Here is a 22,776-nt window from a genome sequence, read left to right as displayed (position 1 = left end):
ACCCAAGGGAACTTTTGGAAGCTGCACTGATACGTGCTGAATTTCCCCAAACTGACAAAGGGTGATGAGTCACCTCAGCATTAATCCTGAAATCACTGAAGTGGAGCAAGTGTCCTCAAGGGAAGGGTGAGGCAAGACAGGGACACTCCAATCCCAGAGCTGGGCTGAATTTCTGCCATCAGAGGTTTGTGTGCGTGTACCCGTGGGGGCACACACGTACAGACATCAAATCGCTTGTGGGAGCAGAAAGGTGTCATTTCAGCAGTGTTTCTTACTACATTTAGAGTGTGAAATTTCATTGATTCACAAAAGAAGCAAGGAATTCATGGATCATGCCAAATGGATTGGTTTATTTTTAATCAGCTCTAGTCAGAGCCCAAACTCAAACCTAATTATTTTCTGCTTGATTCTCTAAAATTCTTGTTCAGCATGTACATCAGCACTTCATTCTTAGTTTCAATTCTAATCCTTTTTGTTCTATTTCAGAAGTAAGTGTAAATACAATTTTAGCATTGCTTTCCTAATGATTGAAGCCACTGATTCCAAAGAAGGACTAAATTACTGAACTCTGCTAGGCATATTTCTATTTTATGTGAAAAAAACTTCTGGGAAATACTTTTCCTTGTGACTTACCTCACACATTCCAAGATTTATAATTTGCAACCCTTATCCATTACATCTAAGCACAACAAATTCAAGAGGGTCTCGACAGTGACCACAGAAAAATGTTTAGGTGACATGTCTGGAATAATAAACCCATACCAACACACTTTAAGGGACAAAAAAGTGGAAAAACATACAGTGTTTTACAATTACAAATTCCCTCTTCAGTGGAACTTGATTCTGGAAGCCTCACTTGTGAGATGAGATCAAGGGTAGAAACTACTCCCACTGCAAGACAGAATGGAGAGGTCACTTAGTCTTGAAGGCACCTTCGTACAAAGATTTGAAGCTTTAGATATTAGGAATTTTATAATTCTGGAAATAAAGGATATATTTGATTGTCACTAAATAAAAATAAAATCATTGCTAAAGTGAGTTCTCATGGGGACATTACGAAGAGCAAATCACCCCTGAAAATTTCCTCCAGCTCTTTTTCTTAATAGATTTCAAAAGAGACTCAAAACAAGCATATCTAAAAAGAAGCCAAACGTTACCTGGAAGCAGCTTAAAGGTTTCTCACAGAGAACATGCAAAAGGTCAGAGAAAACCCTTTGCCTCATATTTACTGCAGAATTTAGAGACTTAAAATACTTATGCTGCTTTGATGAAGCATGTAATACGAAACTTTCATCTAGCTATAGTCTTTAGGCTACACACTGTGGCAAGATTAAAAGAAAGGTCGTCTGGATGAAAATGGATTCCTTTTGCTTGCAGCCATATTTATTATATCATTCATTATAGTGAATGAAAGCTAGAACATATTGACATTTCTGGCAGAAACCTTCAAAAAAAAAGAGCTGAAGAAAATGGAAACTTTTCACTCTATTAGCTGAGGACAGCACACAGAGAAACAAGAAATCTTTACTAAAGCAGAACATAATGAAGCAATTTTAAGGCATTAACTTTGCACCAGAACAATATGCCTCGTTGTGCAAGAAATCCAAGGTGGGCTTGCTCCTTCTCTCACTTAAGATAAACAAGATCCTGCAAATTAATGAAGCAAAATCAGAGTGTGAGCTGGAGTTCTGTAAACTTCTTCATAACTAGGTAGGAGCAAATAACTCTATCTGAACCCACCAGGACTGATGGTTTTACACGCTGCCTTTCCTAAAAATTACAATTGAAATTGATTCTTCCTCAGTTAAACAAAGTCAGTTCTACTCCTTTTGAGCAACTGAGCTCTCTTGCATGGCAGATGACATGAAACTACAGGAGCAGGTGGTGCACTGAGGAGGCAGCACACTCAACTGTAAAGTAATTGAAAATCCAGCAATACTGCACAAGGTAATTGAAAGACACAAACAGCTTTGATCTAATATTGCCATTATCTAATATTGCAAACATCCATCTTTCAATCACATACACGGTTGTTTTCAGATAATAAAAACAATTTAAATATAATTATAATGAATGTTCAAGTCCTCTAACTTAATAAGGCTATATCTGGCTTTACTACATCAAATTTCTTTTAATGTTTTATTATATAAAAGCAATTAGGAAACTACAAGCAATACAGTAGGGGGAAAATTTTTTATCAGAAAAGATGTATTTTGTGAGAAGTCTTCTTACTGTAACACCACTCATAACTCTTGTATTGAGCAACACCTGCCTTTGCCAACTTTTAGGACAATCACTTTTGCTTGATAATAACAGGTGAGAGACAATGATCATGGAATATTTTGAATTTTGAGTACTTATGTTACAAACACTCAAACTGAGCACAAAGAAGTTATCAGCAAAGCTGTAGGGTAAGAGATCCTTCTCCATAAAAACAAGGAAAACAGCTCTGCTCACCAAGTCTGACACACAGGCGAGGGATGACATGGACACTGAAGAGGAATGCACAGGGACTGGCTGGAATGTTCTTCCTAACTAACCTATAACTCCAGGATTAAACTGTATCGAGCATTAAAAAAGTCCCTTGGTCCAACAGGGTGTTATGTTGAAAAGAACCCCAAGAAATCCAGTGCACATGAATGCAGAAATGCCCGTGCCCACAGACAGAACTGGGATGACCACAGCCATTGCTCAAGCTTTGCCCTCTGCCTTTTCCCTTTGGCCTTGGTGTGATGGTGCCAGAGGCTATTTAACAGGATCTCTCACTTTCAGACACTGCCACTCCACTCCTGTAACTGAGGGGATTTTCCTCTGCACGTGACCCCTCTCCAGGCAAACGAGCAGCTCTGGCTGAAAAGTCCATCCCAGTGTCACAGACCTTAGCAGACGGGGACACACAAAATTGAGCACTCTCTTTGCTTTAACTCCCTTCCTCAGCCATGCAATGCAGTGCCCCATCCAACCACAGCCAGAACACACTCAACATCCCACACCAGACATCCTCCTGGGGCTGTGCTTACCTCAGAGCAGCAGGATTTTGGCAGGCTGACACCCTGTGCCCAGGAATGACACACACCTGAAATGGGACTGACAAAGCACAGTAGACAATGTGAGCCTACTGGCAAGTCCAGCTGGCTTCCTTGTTGATGACAATTGAAATTCAAGCTGAATTGGATTTAACAGCCACTTAAAACCTAGGCTGCCGAGAACCTCAACACTTTGTGCTGTAAAGCAGACACTGAGTGAAAGGAAGAAAGTTTCATTACTCTAAGAGCCACTAAACACTAACTCAAGAGTCAGGCCAGAGCAGATTTTGCAAAAACTAATCCCAGTATTCAAAATTAAAGAAGCAAAGAAGCTCCTACTGCTTGAGCAAGCTGTGGGATATGGCAGGTGGCTTCTCCATGAGAAGGAGACAAAGGAGCACCGTTCCTGCTCTAAAAGGCATGGGCAATGTGCAAGAGTGACCCAAATGACAGACATTGCTACCATCTGTAGAGGCTTTGAGGAAAAGAGGAATGGAAGATGTAAGAGGCTATTGTATAAATTATTATATTGTATATTATTGTATATAAAAATTATATTGTATAAATTATTTCCCTGATCCCTGCCTCTCTCTAGCACTCTCTTCCTCTAATAAAATATGCACATTTCAGTACTGGAAAGAATTACCTCTACATGTGTTTCTTTCATCAGCCTGGCACACACTGTAAGATAATAAGGAGAATGAATGCATTTTCCTCCTGCCAGATGTGATCTGGAGTCAGAAACACCCCAGCTATAAATGAGTTCTACCAGCTCCACAGGAATCCTTTATTTTATTTTTAAGTGACTTAAATAATCTAAAAATTATTTGCATCCACAAATTTTCAATCAGTGAATGGTTGGAGGCTAATTGGAGAATTATCTTTCCAGCAGGGAAGTATTCACACTTATTTTGCATGGCAGGTTCTGCTCACTGTTAAAGTAATGTTTGCTTATTTGTTCTAACAAAGTATGTTAATAAATGAATGGGGTTTGAAAGAGGAAATAAAACCCCTTGGAAACAGAATCCTTCCAGTGGTGCACTTACATCCTCATGGTATCAAATCCTTACAGCTGAAGCATTGGGACACATTCAGTTTGCCATGCCTACAAATAACCCTGTCCTCCTCCCCACAACCTTCAGACACACACAGACCTGGAGATTTTTTAAATATGCTTTTTTAGTTTTGTCCCAGACAGACATTTTTATCTTTGCAAGCATTCTCTTATTACTCATTCATATTGGCAAAACTTTGGCTTCTTTGATTGAAACTCCATGAGGATAATATGCTGTGGTTCTAAGTCACCGGATTTGTCAAGTGAAACAAAAATTGCAGCCAAAAAAGCATTAATTCCATCTAAGTTTCAGCAGAACCCATCAAGGGTGGCAAGATCTTGCCCAGGTCACATTTTTAGATCTCCAGTTCCTAACACAGCAGCTGTAGCTGCATGTAGATTTCCTACAGACACCAAGTTTCTTAGCCATGACTTGAGTGGGAATTACCCCAACAGAGAGCCTGAAACTGCTTTGCCAAGCTGTACTTGAAACCTGAGGCAGGTAATGTTTACATTACACTTGTCAGCAGCACTGACAGACCTCAGGATCTCATTAGCCACTGCATTTTAACAACACAAAACAGATTCCCCCACCAAACAAACAAACAAACCCCCCCAACACCACGGTGTAAGGTATTATTCTCTAAGTCAGACTTCAAAGACTAACTCAGAAAAGCATTCAATTTTATATTTTTGAGATCATTTCAGAGAGCTTGGCTTCACTTTCTGCCCAAGAAAGAGCTTTATGTGATCTAAGATGGCATAGTTTAATAGGAAAAAATGACAGAATTCATCTCATGTACCTTCTCTCATAAAAGTAGATCAAAAATTGTGAGGAAGCTGATCACACTGGGGAATTGCAAGACTTTAAATAAGGTAACATTTGGTGAAATTAAACCTTATTTTAAATAAGGTAACATTTAGCAAACAGAAATGCATAAAGAACACGGACAACATTGAAGCAGAGTACAAGGAAAAATTTGATACTGACAAAAATTATCTCAGAATATAATGATGAGGAACTGTTGTGCTGGTCTAAAGTCACAGCTATTAGTAGCACTGTTAATTGTATGAAAGGTCTTGAACCCACTCTGGTCAGGACAGGTGCATTTAGAGCTGAATGGAGTGGATGCCTCATTGCTCTGGACATGTGGGAGAGCTGGCAGATTTTCTGTCCCTCTGTTCTGGACCAGAAGAAAGTATTTAGAACACAACAAACATGAGACAGGCCCACAGTGCAGCTCTGCACAAAGATTTGCTAAAGCTTCGTACAACCTATCTGGCAAAACACACACTGCCTACTAGAATCTGACTGACTAGAAGCAGTCAAATATCACATGAATTCTCAGACTGCAATTCCATTAATGCTTTCAATAACACGATTATTAAAAAATATGTACAGGGATATCAATATTAACCATCACAAACTTTGCATCAGCACTTTTACAACTCGATTCATGCAACATGCATCAGTCCTCAGGTACTGTTGTGTCTACTTGATCTCTTTATAACACTATCTTAATGAAAGGTTATACCTTATTATGTAGAAAAAAATAATGATCAGAAGGAGTGAAACTTCAGATAAGTTTCACTCAGTGGACTAGAGACAAGACGATGAGTGAATTTGCTTTGTGAATAGTCTGTAATGCAGTGCCTGACTACACTGCTTGCTGCCTCCTGCAACCACACCACATGGCAGAAAAACAGGATTTTTTTCCAGTGGCCAAAAGCAGGCATTGCTGCTTTCACATATACTTGTTAAGACAGCATTTAAGTAGGAATATCTAGGCTATGCCAACACGATAAACAACCTTGTTTTTCATGGATGCTTTGTACCAACAGCTAAACTATTAACCTGCAGAGGGACAAACCAGAATTTGACGGAATTTTAAATATTGTTTGTACACAGAAACTCTGTAATGATTTTAAAACAAAGCAGAAGAAAATACTGAAGGGCTTCCATTAGACTCAGCAATTCACAGTACATAATGCATTCTCCATTCCAGAAAAATTTAACCTTTTTAACAGTTATTTTAATTGTATTCACTTTTCTATTGAGTTTAGGAAGAAATAGATGTGCCATGGCTTCTACTGTAAAATGAAAAAAAAAAAAATCAGTTTATCTGTTTGTAGTATAGATGAAAACAAATCAAAGTTAATGATGCCTAAAGGCTATTGCCTATTTTCTGCTTTACTACAAAAGGCCTTAGAAAGCAGCAGGGTCCATAAATCACTTGACTGTTCTGCAAATCTTGTTATTACACTTATAATTTCTTGCCCCTCTTTGGGGTTTAAGAATCTGCTTATCACTGCTCATGCTTTGCATAGGTTACAGACATAAGACTGTGCGAGACAAGAAACCACAGGCAGTAAAAAGAAAATTCCCTTCGGTCTGTACCTGCTCATTGTCTAAAGTTAGTAACGCTATTTAGCTGTTCCTTGCTTTTATGAAGAGTAAAGTTTTGCTTCTCCACCACTTTCCAGGTTCTCATTTAAAAATCAATGAGACTTCAAAAGAAATGAATACATTTTCTTGAAGGTGTGCACAGTTCTTCCAGAGCATGGATCAAAGCTGGAGTAAATTTCTATAAACACTTCTCATTATTTTTGGAGCAGTCACCAACTCTTTCAAGCATACTGGGGATTTCTAATTGGCCAGTAGGATATGTCAGTAGATCCAATTTCTGTGGTTTCACAGACAAATTTACCTCCTTTTTTTCAGGTAAATCTTTATGCAACAGCAGTCTGTCATCAGCCCCCGCTCCCCACTTTTTAATTGTAAATGCGTACATTGCAAATCAAAGACACTCAAGTTTTGAGCTAATCAGACTGCACTACAAATAAGCATTTGAAGAGTATAAATTAAGGCCAGTACTTCCCTAATACATATTCCCACAGACTACTGCTTCACAGTTTTGCTCCCATTAAGTGAGGCCACAGAAGAGAAAGACATCAATGTGCAGGGGTAAGTTGAACAGACAAAGGGATCAAACTCCAGTTAAGATGTCCAGACAAGATAAATGCCAACTGCACAAAAATCGATCATTCTAGGACAGTGAAAAATATGACAGCATATCTCAGTTTACTGGATTGATAGGAGTTGTAGATAAAACCTTGCCCTTTTTCATTTATAAATAAGGCTAGACACTATATTCTTAACGTACTTGCATATGCGTACCTTGTACACAATCCAAAACAGTCAGAGAGAGAATGCAGACTAATCATCCAGGTAAAATTCCTCTGCACAAAAAAATTCAGTGGCTCAAATAATTTCTTCACATAAGGCAGCTGATTGTAATTTCAGAAAGCAATGCCAAGTGGCTAACAGGAAGATCAAAGCATATTACTGCCTGCATTGAGAAGATTACACTTCAACTAAAAGCAGTACAGACAATGACTGATGCAAGATTAATCCATTTTCTTTCAGAACTGAGCAGTTTGGACATTAAAGTATTTGGACAATTTTACATTAGAACCCTGTATCACAACCAGCAGTCTCAGTCCTAACATTTATGGTCCTTCCTTTCTTTAGTTCAGAAAAATACTTCTAAATGAATGGATGTAGTAGTATTGCATAGCTAAAAATAAATTTGTAGCAGAATAAGTTAATTGCTTTTTTCACTCTTATACCACTGTCTCAGGACATACAGGGTGGAGCCAAATTCTCTCTCCTTTTCCCATACAAAATAGGAAGCAGATTATCATCTGCTGGTCCAGATTTTTACCCCTCTGCCTAATAAACAGGGTAATTTTCTAGAAAAGAATCAGGTTTGCCACATCTGTGGACAGAAATTCTTATCCCAGCCATAGAAAACTGGCCAATAAGCACTGCACTTGCTGGTACTTGCACACATTTTTAACACAAGCACTAAACCTAGAAAACCCAAAAACTAAAGCTTTAAGTAACAGGCTTTCCAGAAGATAGGCAGCTAAGCAAGGAAGGTCAGAGGTTCCTGCAGTTTCATACCAAAAGCACTGAAAGAAAGGTGAAAGATACCTGGAAAACATGAAATTGCCCACAACTTCCAATATGAAAAGCTTGTTCTTGCATCTCTGGCAGGTTCAAAAACCACACACCCTCATGTTGCTGGTGATTTTGGTCTCCTCAGGACTGAGCCCCTTGGGATCCTCTCTCAAAGAGGAGTTTCCCTTATCTCAGTTCTGTTTCAAGAAGGATTCTCCAAAGGCTTGTTTGCTTCTTGTTTCTTGTGTTTATTAATACATATCAAAAGACTTGGCATGTCTTCCCCAGACTTCCTGCTCAAGTTCAGCCCACCAGTGCCTGGCTCAAGTTGGCTTGAAAAGCACAAAATGGCCTCAAACTGTGCAGCTTTTTTGTCTTTATACTTATTCTCACCCAATTAACTATAGACACGTGAATTATTTTTCTTAGTGACCCAATGACCCAACACCTGTGTGCTGCACTGTGGCATTCTCTATCCAATCCCTTACTATTACCCAAAAACCTCTAGAAGAAGATGAACCCTAAACCCTCCATCTTGTCTTCTGTTTTCTAAACAAGCTTAAACTCTAAACTTTTTCATTCAGTGACTTAAGAAAACTCTGTAATCTACACACACTTAGTTTTTCCTATTTAACTTTAACAGTTGTTTTCATGGTGTTACATGAAATTAAATGCTTTCTTGGATGTCAGAGCTAGGCATCAGAGATAAGGGCATGCACTCTGTGCCTCAGACTCCAACACCCTTATATAAGCTCTTCCATGTCTTAATAGAATTCTTAACCTCCTTTTTTTCTACAGCTCAACTGTAAATATTTCTGTGTTTCACTGCGATGTGATGGAATGAAACCTCACAGAGAAAGTAACAATATTCTTGCTCCATAAAACATGGCTTGGAAACTGTGCTGAAGGAGATTCTGTAAATGCATGCAGGCTGCCTATTCTAACCAACTGAAGACAGTACAATTCACACATAATTGCCTAGCTCATTACATCAAATCTTGTAAATATTTTATTACACTGCTTTACAGAAAATGCTCTTTGAATCTGCCACTGCTGCACATTCTACACCTACTCAGCCATTACACTGGGAAGAGGTGAGTGCCATCATCCACAGCAGAGAACACGGTATTGAAGCAGTATAGCCAAAAAAAAACAAGTAACTACACAGAATTTATACTGGCTAGTTTCTCTGCATGACAGCCCAGAAATTTAAGTATGTCTCATTAAAGTTTTGCTTGTCAGTAGTTCATTCCTTTAGCAGAAGCCCTGCCCCACAAAAGGATGTGTAAAAATGGGCAACAGATACAGCATGGAAGCAGCTATAGCAGAAGCCTGCTACAGCACCCATACGTTTTGGGTGGAAAAATAATACTTTATTGGGATTTTGCCTAAAGACACCAGCAATTCCATTGCACACAGTAAATAACACTCTCAGCTTCCTTGGTTCCTGAAGCCTCCTACAGAAAGCAAACTACAAATGAGACATTGCCCAGAGATAATCCTTTTGTGTTTGATTTCAGTCCACTCACTACAGTATGAGGCAGTCAGAATTTATACCAGACTATCTTTGCACACTTCATTCACAACCTCACTTCATTAACTTGACTTCTCCCCCACTCCCTCCCAGTTAGCCAAAAAGCTATTAAAAATTTGTAGCTAAAAATGATGAAGGTGTTCCCCTTCTATTCACACTGAATGACAGAATCTGTTGGAAAAGGACAACTGTCAGGTTTGTCAAGCACCACTGACTGCAATGCTGTGCTTGTGTTAACTAGTAAGGGAAACTTGGGTGGGTTTAATTTGTAACCAATCAAGTCACACTAGGATAATGGGAATTAAAACCAAATCTTAAAAGCACCTTTACCCCATCCCTCTTCTTCCCAGGCTTGACTTCATTCCTGGTCCTCGACCTCCTCCCCTAAGCAATGCAGGGAAATGCCACCTCTAAATTCCACCCACTGCCAAAACCTTGGCATGTAAACCCATTTCACAGCTGAAGAAGCCAATATTTCAGGTTTCATTTGCATTTACTAACAAATTGTTTGTACTGCTTACATGTAAAACACTGCTATAATTTTTACGTGTTTTAAATATAGAACTGGTCTTTCAAAATGAGTATTTGTGCAAAAATATTAAAGGTAATAAATAGCTGTGATATTCAAAATGAGGACAGAGCTATGAAACTAAATCAAGGATCCAGGCATCCATCTTTCTTAAAAGCACAATTTTTCAGTTAAGAAGTAAGATGTATCCCTGTAAAGAAGAGCTATACATTCAACCACTAACCCTTTAGAATAAAAACAAATAAACAAAACCCACCATCTATGTTAAGTATACAATCATTACTGCTCACAAGATAAAGAATCCACAAGCTGAAAAGTTACCTCCTCACTTATTACTGGAAAAGAGATTGGTTTTTGGTTTATTAAATCAATGACAGTGGGTACTACAAGAAGATCTAGCATATTTACTGAGGCAATTTCTGAATATACTGAACAAAAATTCTTATTTGTCTTAGTTAGACTTTATTCCCTGAGAATGACTGGTATACTTCCATGAGCCAGCATCTTACCTGTTCTCTTTGGATAGATTTATTAATGGGAATAATACCTGGAAGAAAAAAATTCTCAGTAGCAGAAGTAACTGAACAGCACAGCTGGTATTGCTGGAGAGATTGCACAAGAACTTTCATTTCAAACCAAATCCCAAAGCACATATTTGGTGCTACTGCTTGATTATTTCCTTGATTTGAGATGCATTTTTCATGCATTTTGATGTTTTTGTGACTGAAGTGCGACCATATTTTTAGCACCACTATTTGTGGCACAGAAACCCTGTTTATGGCAGACATTTACATTTGCCATCACTGTGGCTGATGCTTAAGCTATTACATGGGATCACTTAACATCACCCAACCAGTGGTGAGCAAGACATGGAAAACTGTTCTACCTTTCTCGTGTTCCCATAGGTTTTTCTGAGTTTGCACCTAATGGAACAGCCAGTCCACACTTTTATTACCAAAACACAAGACTGTTATTTAAGTAAAACGTTTTGAACTGGGAATATATTAAGTTTCATAAGTTCTGTTATGGTCATAATATTAACTGTGAATTTATAAAATATGAAAATGTAGAGACCACCCACCTATATCATCCAGCACTGTATCTGTCTTCCTTCTTTAGGAAAAGGAATAAAAAGCTCCTCCATTTTCTACAGTCCCTTGTAACAGGCCATTTACATCCACATATATATTACATATTCTCATAAGAACTTTGGGGTACTTTTATGACTATAAATAGAGAAAGGATTATTTTAATGAGGAAATCACAGGCACATCAATGGAGCTCAGAAAGACATATGATAAAAACAGCTGAACTCTGGATGAGGGTACAGAGAGTATATATATATATATATATATATAAGCTTCAGCAGCATAGGCCAACTTGCACTATGGGAGTTGATGGAATTTGGGTTTTTGATGAAAAATTAATTCTAAATGAAGAACCTGATTTGTTGTATTTTTTTTTGGCATTGACAGCTCCACAAAAGTGATGCTTCTTTTCAGTGACAGGTTTTTGTTTGTTTTTTTAATTTATGCAAGAAAGTTGGATGACCTTTTTCACTTGTGTCTAAGCTGTTACATAAGCAGTCAACTCGGTACCAGAGAAAACCATCTCATAGACACTGAGATCTGAACCATCACTTAAGCACAGTCTGATCTGAACCATCACTTAAGCACAGTCTGAGTGCTGCAGGACACAGTTCATTTCACACAGGCAGCACCTCAGATTTCAATCTGTACCAAGTGAGCTGTTCCTCGTGGTGTCCAAAGTCCTGCACAGCTCCTCCAGCGTGTGCTCGATAGCACAGGCACTGCTTTAGATCATGATAAAATCTCTCCATCATAAACAAGAAGTAACACTAACAAGTACTTGCTAGCACTGAATCACCTCTCTTTATTGCAATGTTTCTCTTTATTGCAGTATCATTTTAATTAGCACTTACAAGACAGGCCTGTGAGGTCTGGTGAAGCGTGGGGCACACACGATGGGTTCTTAAGGCATCCATTTCTGTCTGTTTAGTAATTATGGTGATGTGCAGAACACTAGCCAGGATATTAGACATTCATTAGGATGTTATCTTTGCACTCTAGGAGGGATTTTATATTCTCATATTACTTAAATATATGCTGTGGAGTTAACCAATTTTAAATACTCATAAACACAGGGAAGATTAGGTTTTATCTGTGTTTGAGTTTCATAAGCTTACACTGTTTGAAAAACTCCAAACTCTGCATAAAACTTGTGGTTTTTATTGATGCTTTCTGTCCTTGCTTGATCCCCCAAAATCTCCCCAAACACAGCTAGCATTCAAACCACCAGTTCAAACACAAGAGAGTGGAGAAGGATAAACCATTATACAACTGAATTTCTTATGTAAACTCTGAATCCTAGGAAAAAACATAGACACCAAAACACCAATCAGTTTCTGTCACTGCGGATAATAAAAGCAGATCTTACAAAAGCTTTTGCTGGTAGGAGAGGCTCCATAATTTATTCCCAACAGTATTTTAATTTAGCCATCCTCAAACGAAACAAGAAGCACAGAAGGAATTGCAATTCTGAAATGTTTTTCTCCAAGTGTTTCCCAGGATTACTCTGCTTTAACTACCCTTGCTGAAGGTTGTACCTTACATCAAAACCAGCTCTTAGTTTCCCAGTTCCAGCCTCTAAAGCCTTTCCAATTACTCATTTCCCCTGACTTCTCAACTATCACAGAGGAATAAAGAGGGCTGAAAAGAGCATGAAAGGAAAAAGAGAGAGGACAGAGAAATTCAGTTTGTCAAAACTACTTTCTCAAAATGAGAACATTAGTACAGCACTTTATCAGACATATTTTTGTAGCTTCTCATTAGAAGTTTTAACGTAAGCAAGTTTTCAAAAAGATCTTAAAAAGAGTATTTATAAAACTATTGATCAGTTTTTCTGCTTAATCCCTTAAAGCACTCATATTTTTATGGTAGCCTATTCAAAGAAAATCCTTAATCACATAGAGTGAAACTTGTATTGCAAACATTTTTCAGATTTTAAATCTCAGTTAAGCAAAATAAATTTTAAATTCACACTCTGATGATGAAGAAAAATGATCATGACCAAAAAATCTGTTACGCATCATATTTTTCTCTACGAGCATAGGCAATTTGCTCTGCTCAGGATTAAATGCATACCTGAAAAATTTTCACATCTGAAGAAGCTACTTTAAGAAAAATAGAAGGGCATGAACTTCTTATAGGAAAATGTAAAAACATTCTATTTTCTCTCTAAACCCAAAAAACATAGGAACCTTACTTTTTTTGAACAAAGGATAGCTTTTCTCTAGTATTCAGTTCCACTGAAGATATGATTTTATCCCTATTACACAGCATTTTATATAGAAATGGACATTCTTTAAATTCAGAAAAAGCTGCAGAGAATAAACTGCAGCTCAAAGATAAAGTCTATATATTTCCCAGGATTACTCCACTGCAAGTACTTTAGCTAAGGGGTGCACATTAGCTTAAAAGCTAGCCCTTAGTTTGCAAGCTTGATCCATACATTTCCATTTACTTTTCCCCAACTTCCAGGTGTCGATGCACGAAACTGTATCCCTGACCAACATGCAAGTGTTCTCTCTTACTGTGAATTATATAAAGCTATGTTACAAACATGTTAACACAGTTGTGCTGAAGCAGGAAGGGAACATCTTTATCCACAGCCACAAAGGGTGGTACAAACGCTGATCGTGAATGGCAGCAGCGGTCACACACCTCAATTATATTTAAACTGGGCAGAAGCCACAGGAAGAATCCCAGAGATGGAAGATTCTGGTCTTCCATCCAGAGAAAGCAGCTGCACAGCTTTCACCAACACCACACAGTCAGGCTCTGTACAGAAAATTTCTTCACTGTTTTAGATACTTTGAAAAAGGGTACTATGGTAGTATTTTAGTATTTATGAAGAATTGAACACAATAAAGAGATTAAAATATTTTCCTAGAAGTTTACTAAGTTTTCTAAATGCCAATACCCACAAGTTTCTATATTTTATAAACATCAATATTTATCCATCATCATTGGAATAATTCCATTTTAGTGACCTCATGAGCCACATTTAGCTGATGTTGCACAAGTTCCAAGCCCCATGCGCCACCACCCAGCAGGACACACTAGATCCTGTATTTTCCTAGCCTGCTATCAAAAGCAAGCCTGCAGGAGCTCTGCAATGTCCCCTCAGTCACATCTGACATTTTAACAGCTTCTCTGCTCCTGGCACAAAGCCAGGGCAAAGAGACTGCTAGGAAGGCAGAACACAAGCATCAGTCTTAGTCACATCTGGAACCTTGGTAGCGAAGCCAGGGGCAGCAGCTTCCTCTGCTCAGGCACCACACTCACACGTCCATGCTGAGTGCTCTCCTCACTGCTACTGCCAGGGAACAGTCTGCTTCTGGAACAATCTACAGCTCCTAAATGGCACTGGATTACATGGCTTGCACCAAATACTTGCTTTTTCCTGCTGCCATCTCTCATGCACTGTAACCCCCCCCAGCTCATGACCATATTAACACTTCACATACAAAGAATTAACATCTGCCGTTACAACAACTTATTCAGACCTCATTTCAGCATAAAAGATCCACAAGGAAAGAGGACTGAAGGACAAATAATGCATCATAAAACGTAGCCTGTGGGTCAGTGCATGGGCACAGCTATACCGAGAGAATAAATCCCAATACCACAACACAAAGTAGCACTTACTTACAACAGGATCCACACGCTGCTCTTCTTTCCTTCTGAAGCTGCGATGGAGCCAGGGCTGCTACAGCAGCTCCAACACCAGCAGCAATCTCACAGGTACTTTTAAATCACCAAGTTCACCTCGCTGAGGGTGAAAGAACGCAGCTCACATTGCCTATCCCGAGAGTCAGGACTTGGAGTCACCAGCATGCATAATCACCCAACTTCTAACTTTTCCTTCAGAGACAGCAAATGCCCCACACCTGCTCTGCCCTCAGGTATTCTCAATCTCCTGGCACCGCCCCCAGGCTGCCCCCAAGGCTGGGGAAAAAGTTAATTAAAGTCATTAAAAGCTTCAGCTTTTAATGTTCACATATTTAAACACCCCAAGTACTTATTGAGGTTCCAGGAGAACCCCTTTGAGGGGGAAATCCCCCTTTGGGAAAGGAGAAATCCGTTTCAGCACAGGCAGGGATTTAAATTTGGAATAGGTGATTTATCCTTGAAGGTTACGCCCTACAGTTAGAGAGCAAATGGGAAGGAAATATAATATATCTGCATAATAATACTTTATTTATTATACTGGCTGAAACACATCAACGCCTTCCTTCCTTGCTAGAGGATTAGTGTGTTCTTACACACCCAAGTAGGCAGGAAAAGCTGTGTCAGTGAGGAGAAGGTACTCCATGCTCAGCCTTCTTGCACCAAAAAAAGGAAAATGGATATAATTATTAAAGCTTCCATCTCACTAGACATCCTGGAGAAGCACCTATAGAGCAAAGCTTTGATAAGTCTCACTGACTACTCATGTTTTCAGCACATTTTGAACGTAGAAACAACGCTCTGAAAAGAAGATGTGTTCAGAGGAAAAGTATAGGAAAGAAGCAGCAGCAAGAGCCCATGTGCTTCCTGCAGGGATTAATTACCTGTGAGGAATTCTGGCAGTGCTCTGGGGGGATTTCAGGACAGGCCATCCTTGCCCAACAACATCCTCACTGTGCTGGGAGAACAAAGCACTTCTTACCACTTACTGCACTCCCCAGGACGGATACACAACTTCATGGGACTCAGAGCAAATAAATGCCAATAAACTAAAAAAATTGCATAAATGAAGAATTAAAAATAACACATTAGGACCAAATTGTGGATTATTTAGTAAACAATTTTACAAATACCTAAATGTTTTCATCTAAACAAACAATTTGAATATAAGCTTTCATTTTAAATCATAAGAGTCCACCACATTGTCCTGGGGTGACTTTCACATCCATGAAGTTGGAGACAAATTTCAAAAGGAATATATGTATCTGTAGGCAGCATTTGATTTTCTCTTTATAATTAATCAGTTAACAAATTTAATATATTCCTCGCCTCTATATTTATAGCCAAAAATTTAAATTACATAGTTAAGATATTCTTGCTCATCAGAAACAAGCAGGATTAAAACATTTTTACTGCAGACAAGCTAACAAATTCAAAAGATCATGTTGTTTTGCTAAGTATTGGGGTGACTTTTAAATTTATACGCAAATATTTCTTTAAAGAAAACTGATTTAACCTTCTCTCAAGACTCACAATTTTCTGTAAAAAAATACTAAATGGGTTTAAGAGCCAATCTGATTGTTTTCCAAGTTGCCAGAATACCAAAGCTGCAAATGCACAATAATGTTTTGGGAGTTTTTCAAGTAAAAGGGAAAAGTATTGTAGAGCCTTCATGTTAATGCTCTGACCTGCCTGGTCTCAGGAACCATTCTATCTTCAAGTATGTTTAGAATTACATTTTTTTTCTCACTGCATATCATGTCCTTTACAGAGTACAGTATCTGGGGACTTTAATGCTCTTGCACCCTTCAATCCCTTGAAAAATGGGATGAGCTCCTTTTTAAAGTTCCACAAAGGGACATCCTTGGAACAGACATCGTGAGAATTTGCTTCCTTTCTGCTTCCAATCACCAGATCATATCACTCCTCACAGGACAGGGGAAAAAAAAACCCAAACATAAAAAATAAAGACATGAGGACTTTAAGATACTGCCCTCATAAATAGTCTGCTAGGCTCTGTAAGCTTGCAAGTTTCTAACGTGAAATTCTGCCAGAGAGTTTGCTGGAGTAAAGGATTTAAATTTTATTCTGCTGCTCTTTACCTCAATGATAAATAAGATCCAACAATTAGTGACTATTTATGTGCTGCCCATCAAAAAAGTTACATGGATCAAAGGTGAGCAAATATGTCATACCCTAAATGTGTTCAACAGAGGTGGGGGAAGGATGTAAGAAAAACAATGAGCAAAGATATTAACATACAATCAAATTGTTAACATCAGTTGGGATTATTTATGTACTCATGTTAAATTGAGTTCTACCAGAGTTCTAGAAAATTAAACTTTAGAAATGCACACAATCTTGGCTGTAGCCATTATTCAATCTTCAAAAATTAATAACAGTTTCAAATTAATTTTCATATTTCCAGATTTCTATATTCATACAAGTATTGGAATTAATTTATTCACCAGAAGTTCTAATATTTAGTCATTTAGTAGTTGATTAATTCTGGCACAGCAGTTTTCACCTGGTCTGATTTCATTTAAAGTTATGTGTCTGACTCATGTTTATCAAGTACATAACAGTTAATGTTGCAAGTGGTACAACTACACATTAATAATGTGACTGGTTACAAAATCTGTAGGACAATTAGTCTTTATATATTTTAAAACCATTAAGCACTCCTACATTTAAACTAGATGTTACCATTTGTAAACTAAATAGTTCTTTGGTCTGTACTTCCCACGTTAGCTCAATAAATTAATGCTTTCAGGGCAATCAAAAATCTAAAATAATCTGGAAGCACAAAGTCCTGCTGAAAGTGCAACAATATATTAAATGGTTGTGGTTTTTCTCCAAGGAATCAAATTGTGAAAATGCTGTTTTGCAAAAGTTCAGGCAGAATTTTTTTTTTCATCTCTGACAGAATCAGCAAACATAGCTTTGCCTTCAGCATTTGGTGTTTGCATGGACCTCCTGATAAAGAGTAGGGAAATGTCTGGTGAGCACTGAAATAACTAATGTTACATTTCAGCCTTATTAATACTTAGTATTTTCCACACCTTTTCAGAGCACATTACAGAAAACCCATTCACGTCAGAAGGTGAGAGTATTAAACATATGTTTCTTGATAAAAATATGTACTATTGAACAAAACAATAAAGTGCACTAACTATACCTACAGTCTGGAAACACTGAGATGTAACAGACACAAAAATATAACCTGTAGAAATGGAAATATAATTTGGGAATAAAAGCTTAGGCAGGTAAGTGTTTTTGTAATGAAATAGTGGTTTACAAGAAGGAGCTAAAGCAGAGAGATGCAGTGAAGTTTAGGATGTGTTCAGCAAACAAACTGCAGTTTTAACAAGCAAAGTAAAGTTTTGAAACCTTTTCTGCTTCCAGACACAACTTTGTTCCCCAGTTAGAAAGAGAAATAAGAAGTGCACTCTTGCAATATCCACGTGGTCTGCATTGTAGGCAGCTGTGTACATGGAGTTCCACAGCTATGAACACACCATTCCAACAGCACAAGGAGGGAGAGCATCTGCACACCCTGAACAACATTTGAAATCACAGATTTTTCTCCTGTCCAAAGTCATGGGTTCACGTTCATCTGTGCCTGTAATGGACATGTACCTCTGAACTGAACTCATTCAACTTTCTGAAAACAGGAGAATATTTTAAAAAATAATTTAGATTACCTAAATAGAACAAGTTGTAGAATGTTTTACTACACAGAAGACTTGCCAAGAAAATGTTAGCAGAGAAATATGAAACTGCTTTAAGTATAACATTTGATAACAAGAGCTGCAATTACTAAGCAAGGACATCAAAGACAAAACACATACACTCCAAAAGAGTTTAAATGTAATTTACTCCTTCAAAAAGATACAGCTTCATGCAATGTAATGTAATTAGATTCCTACAAATTATAGCATTTGAAGATTAATAGTAAAATACAAAACATATATAGGAACGGGAACACCTAGGACACAACAGGAACTTTTTTTTCATTTCCCCAGAAATACCATTTTTTATTTATGTTAATCATTTAACAGGTAAACAGAAAAAAAAAAAAAGAAAGACAAGCTGGGGCTATATGATTGAGATTTTCTTCTTCATCACTTCTTTTTGTTTCTGTCATGCTATCTTCCTGATATCAAAACCTGTTTCTCAAGGTTATCTTCCAGCCCTTGCTCTTTCTCAGCCCCATCTTCCTCTTCTCTAACTTGATTTAATTTAATTCAATTTAAGGAAATTCTTCCTTAAATTAAATAATGGTGTTTGGCTTTACAGGTTACAGGCTCTTGCAGCAGATTTTACAGTTTTAAACAAATCACAGAGGGAATCCTGGCAGAACTTTCCTGCAGTGGATACAGGGGAGACTGAGCTAAAATGAAAGCAAATAAATTAAATCCAAGCCCTAGGAGTCTCTACTACAGCATTTTTCCATTCATAGGCAAAATGTAAGACAACATTAATTAATGACTTTTCTTCTTCATAGATCACATTACACTTCAATTAAAGATAGATTTTGAAGTTTGTGGCTTGACAGTGGAGTAAATCTGGCTTTAAATTTGACAGCATTGGATCAAAATCAATACAGTCATACAGGATAAAAATGCTGATCCAGCACAGGCTCCGCCTGCTCACTCAGAATCACTCCAAGCATTCATAGAGTAATTTCCTACCAACCACTTTTCTGCTGAATAAGGTGTCTCAGTAACACTTTTCTACAAGGAGACGTCACAGAACGGATTTTATGACTAACCAAGGTGACAAGAACTCCACAACACAGATCCCTTCTTCTGTGATCTGCCAGATTATTTGATTTCCCACTGGATCACACTGAGATCACCTTTGTACAGTACTGCATGACTGAATGACACAGAGCAGCCTGTGCCCAGGTTAGACAGAAACACAAATGCTTGTGGGGTAAGAAAGCACCCAGGTCTTCAGGGGCCAGGAGTGCAAATGAACTGTGCCTGTGGGTTAGGAGCACAGCTGGTTCCAAGAGCTGGATGAACTCCTTATTGTCTCATTACTGACAGCTCCCTCTTTTAGGTAAATACCTGCTCCCAGCAACTCCTGCACCCTCTGCCCTGGAGGAGCTGAGCTATCAAATCCAAATCTTAGCATGCCTTATTCCCCCCTCTGGCAGTGGGCTCAAGGGTGGTGTGCTTCAAGGTACAGGAGCACAAATGAGCCCAGTGGCTCTTGCTCTTTGAACGAGCTCAAGAAATACTGAACTAAAAGCTGTATCTGTAACAACCCCAAAAGGACACCACGTTTGCATTGCCCCACCAAGAAACAGGACACAAGAATGGCCAAATCTGCACAAAAATAAACAAGAAACCTAAAAAGTAAATTTACTTGAGAGAGAATCTGAATAAAATTTTAAGTGCTGGAATATGAAACTTCATTTTGAGAGCGACAACACTATGGAAACTGAACACTGTAGAAAGCATGAATTTTGCTTTTAAATTGCTTTTTACTATGTCAGCTTATAAACACTTATAATTTAAAGCTTGGCAAGATAATTTACTTTTATATGGTTTTCCTATCATCTGTCTCCAAATAAATATCTCAAATAATGTATAAGCAGTTTTACCTAGAATAAAAGTCTGTAACATTAGAATAATAAATCTATAATACTGTTACAACATGAAAGTGGCATTTAGTAAATGCAACCAGAAAACAGAATGTGATTCGGTAGGAATTAATAACCTTAACTGATGCACAATGAAAACACATTTTCCATCAAACCTGTTTAATGCAGCCTGTTTTCTCCAGCACACCAAGGCAGCAGAGGCAGCTGGGATCCTGTGGGGACAGAGCCCACAAAGCCATCATGGATTTTTGCCTATCCATACTCCAGCATAAGGAATTAAAAATACTGATATATTGTTTTCTCACTTGATTTTTTTTAATATTTTTTTTTTTTTTAATTCTTATAAAGGTGATCAAATGCCTTCAAAATGTGCAGCTTCAGCTTCCCTGAGTTCCACTTTCTCCCCTGACTAGGCAGAAGACAGAGGGTGGCCTCTGGAGGAAGATAGACCTAGGGAAGGGTTGGGAGGGATTTCAGGTTGGTGAAACACAACAGACACTGCCTTTGGTGCCTGGCCAGTGGGAATTCCCAGTGCTCAATTAGGGAGCTCGAGGCCCTTGTTCTATCTCAGCTGTGCAAAAAAACCCCTTTGGGGATCTGTTTTGCACTTAGGGTCAGCAAAGAGAGTTTTGTTTTAAGACTGAAAACAGAACTGTTCATAAACAGCTGTTCATAAAGATAAGTAAAAATGCAAAAGTCAAGATTATCATACCCTTGTGGGGCTGGTGTTAAGATCCAGGCTTTGAAGAAAATTCGTATGTGGGTTGCAGAAATTCCTAGTTTGGGTTTAGGTCTCTCTTTAATCCCCATGGTTTATAACCTGTGTTTTACAGATTAAATTAAATGCATGTCAAGAAAAAAAAACCCAAAATTATAGCTCTCACACCATTCAATTTCTTTCCTCACTATACATGGACAAATAATGCTCCATGTAATAGATATTACATAAGAGGCAATACATTTCAATAAAGCAAATGGATACATTTTTGAAGATCAGGTACAAGATTGGCCTTATTTCACTTAAATCTTCAAAGAAGCAAAGAAATTATTCTTCACAAGGTAGTAATAAGCCTAACATGCAACGAAAAAGTGCTGAATTATTTAATGAAATATGCTGAAAATTTCATATAAGACATCAAATAATTCCTTGCTTTCTAAACATAAAAAAGATTATAACTTAAAGCTCAAAGTGATTTTAAGCAGTACCTTTCCTGAATTCTTCTCTCTTCCCCACAAAAAAAGTGTGTGCCTTTTTCCAAACAAAAGGAAGCACCAATCATATTTTAAAAAGGCACTTACTGGGAAATACAAGTTGGTGGGAAATGTTTTAGTTTGTTATACTATTACAGGGTCAGGTTCTGAGTCTAGAATCTGGATGTCAACAAGCCAAATTCTTCCTCATCAGCACTTTGGATTTCTAGTTCTAGTCTGGAGCAGAGTAACTCTTATCAAAATCCAGACCAAAACAAATAGGTAAGAGAATTAAGAATAATGTATTTGAACTTCAAACATATATAATATTTTTAAATTAAACATTTTTTAGAGACTCTGATAGCCTATTCTAGAAAACACAGCAGTGTGAGGTGACCCACAGCACTAAAGCATTTGGTAATTTCAATCCTCTTCAAGAAACACAAACATGTGTTTAACTTTAATCACAGCTCATCTTACTGCATTCATCTGGATGTAATCATTAACCATAAACACGTGCTTAGATGCCTGACTGGAAAGGGCTGAGATTACTCACACTCCTAGGGTTAGTTTTGTGTTTCTGTGCTGTAGTGGCCTCCTGGCAGGCTGAGCTGTGATGCCCTGTGCCCTGCCTTCCTGCCCACTCCTCAGCAACTTGTGGGGTGGGATATGTCAAACCATCTTTGCACCACCTTCTCCAGTGAGACTTGGCCAAAACTCTTGTAAAAACTACAGCTGGTGAGTCCAGCCAGTTCCAAGAAACTTTCTAACACCGAAATCAATTCTTTTTTTCAGTAAAACCGCTGTTAAAGTTAATAGTTATTGCCAAGTCCGCTTGTTAGGTGCAAAGATTAAAGTCCAGCTATTAACAAGCCTAAATCAGTGGTGGTGAAGGCTGCAGGACCGCACTTTTTGGTACATACAAAGACCATCTTCTGTAAAATATCGAGCTTATTTTTGCACAGAGCCTCAAGCTATGGTACTGGAGATGCATTCTGTGTGTCAGCTCTCCCTCTCTTAACATACCGTATTTATGGCCCTCATGACTGCAATGTCGAACTGCCTTCCTAGAAACTGGAAGATAAAAGTAACCCAGACAGAGCTCACAGCAAC

At 38.1% G+C, this 22,776-nt stretch overlaps 1 protein-coding gene and 1 long non-coding RNA gene across 6 annotated transcripts in view; both read right to left on the bottom strand.

Annotated features, from left to right (window-relative positions):
* The window catches only part of NRG3 (neuregulin 3), a 395,272-nt gene that overhangs the window by 247,216 nt on the left and 125,280 nt on the right, over positions 1-22,776 (bottom strand). Inside the window, exon 1 of one of the 3 annotated variants that reach the window (XM_086899839.1) lies at positions 14,838-14,864. The exons of the other annotated variants lie outside the window; for them this stretch is intronic. The gene's annotated coding sequence lies outside the window, so the exon portion shown is untranslated. Of the gene's footprint in view, positions 1-14,837; positions 14,865-22,776 lie in introns of those variants that run through there. 3 annotated transcript variants of the gene reach the window in all.
* LOC111931603 (uncharacterized) lies at positions 801-22,098 on the bottom strand. Of its 3 annotated transcripts, none has more exons than XR_015289831.1 (4): positions 21,772-22,098; positions 21,185-21,292; positions 3,021-3,087; positions 801-2,878 (listed from the first exon to the last, which is right to left on the bottom strand). It is a non-coding gene; the product is annotated as an uncharacterized LOC111931603 (long non-coding RNA). The 3 variants fall into 3 exon arrangements; XR_015289832.1 differs by having other exon boundaries at positions 801-891; XR_015289830.1 differs by lacking the exons at positions 801-2,878; positions 3,021-3,087 and adding an exon at positions 18,717-20,684.

This window comes from Cyanistes caeruleus, chromosome 8 (assembly GCF_971803275.1).
Source record: "Cyanistes caeruleus chromosome 8, bCyaCae1.hap1.1, whole genome shotgun sequence".
NCBI classification, from domain to species: domain Eukaryota; kingdom Metazoa; phylum Chordata; class Aves; order Passeriformes; family Paridae; genus Cyanistes; species Cyanistes caeruleus.
Note: the sequence above shows the minus strand (reverse complement) of the source record. Positions and strands in the feature narration are given on the sequence as shown.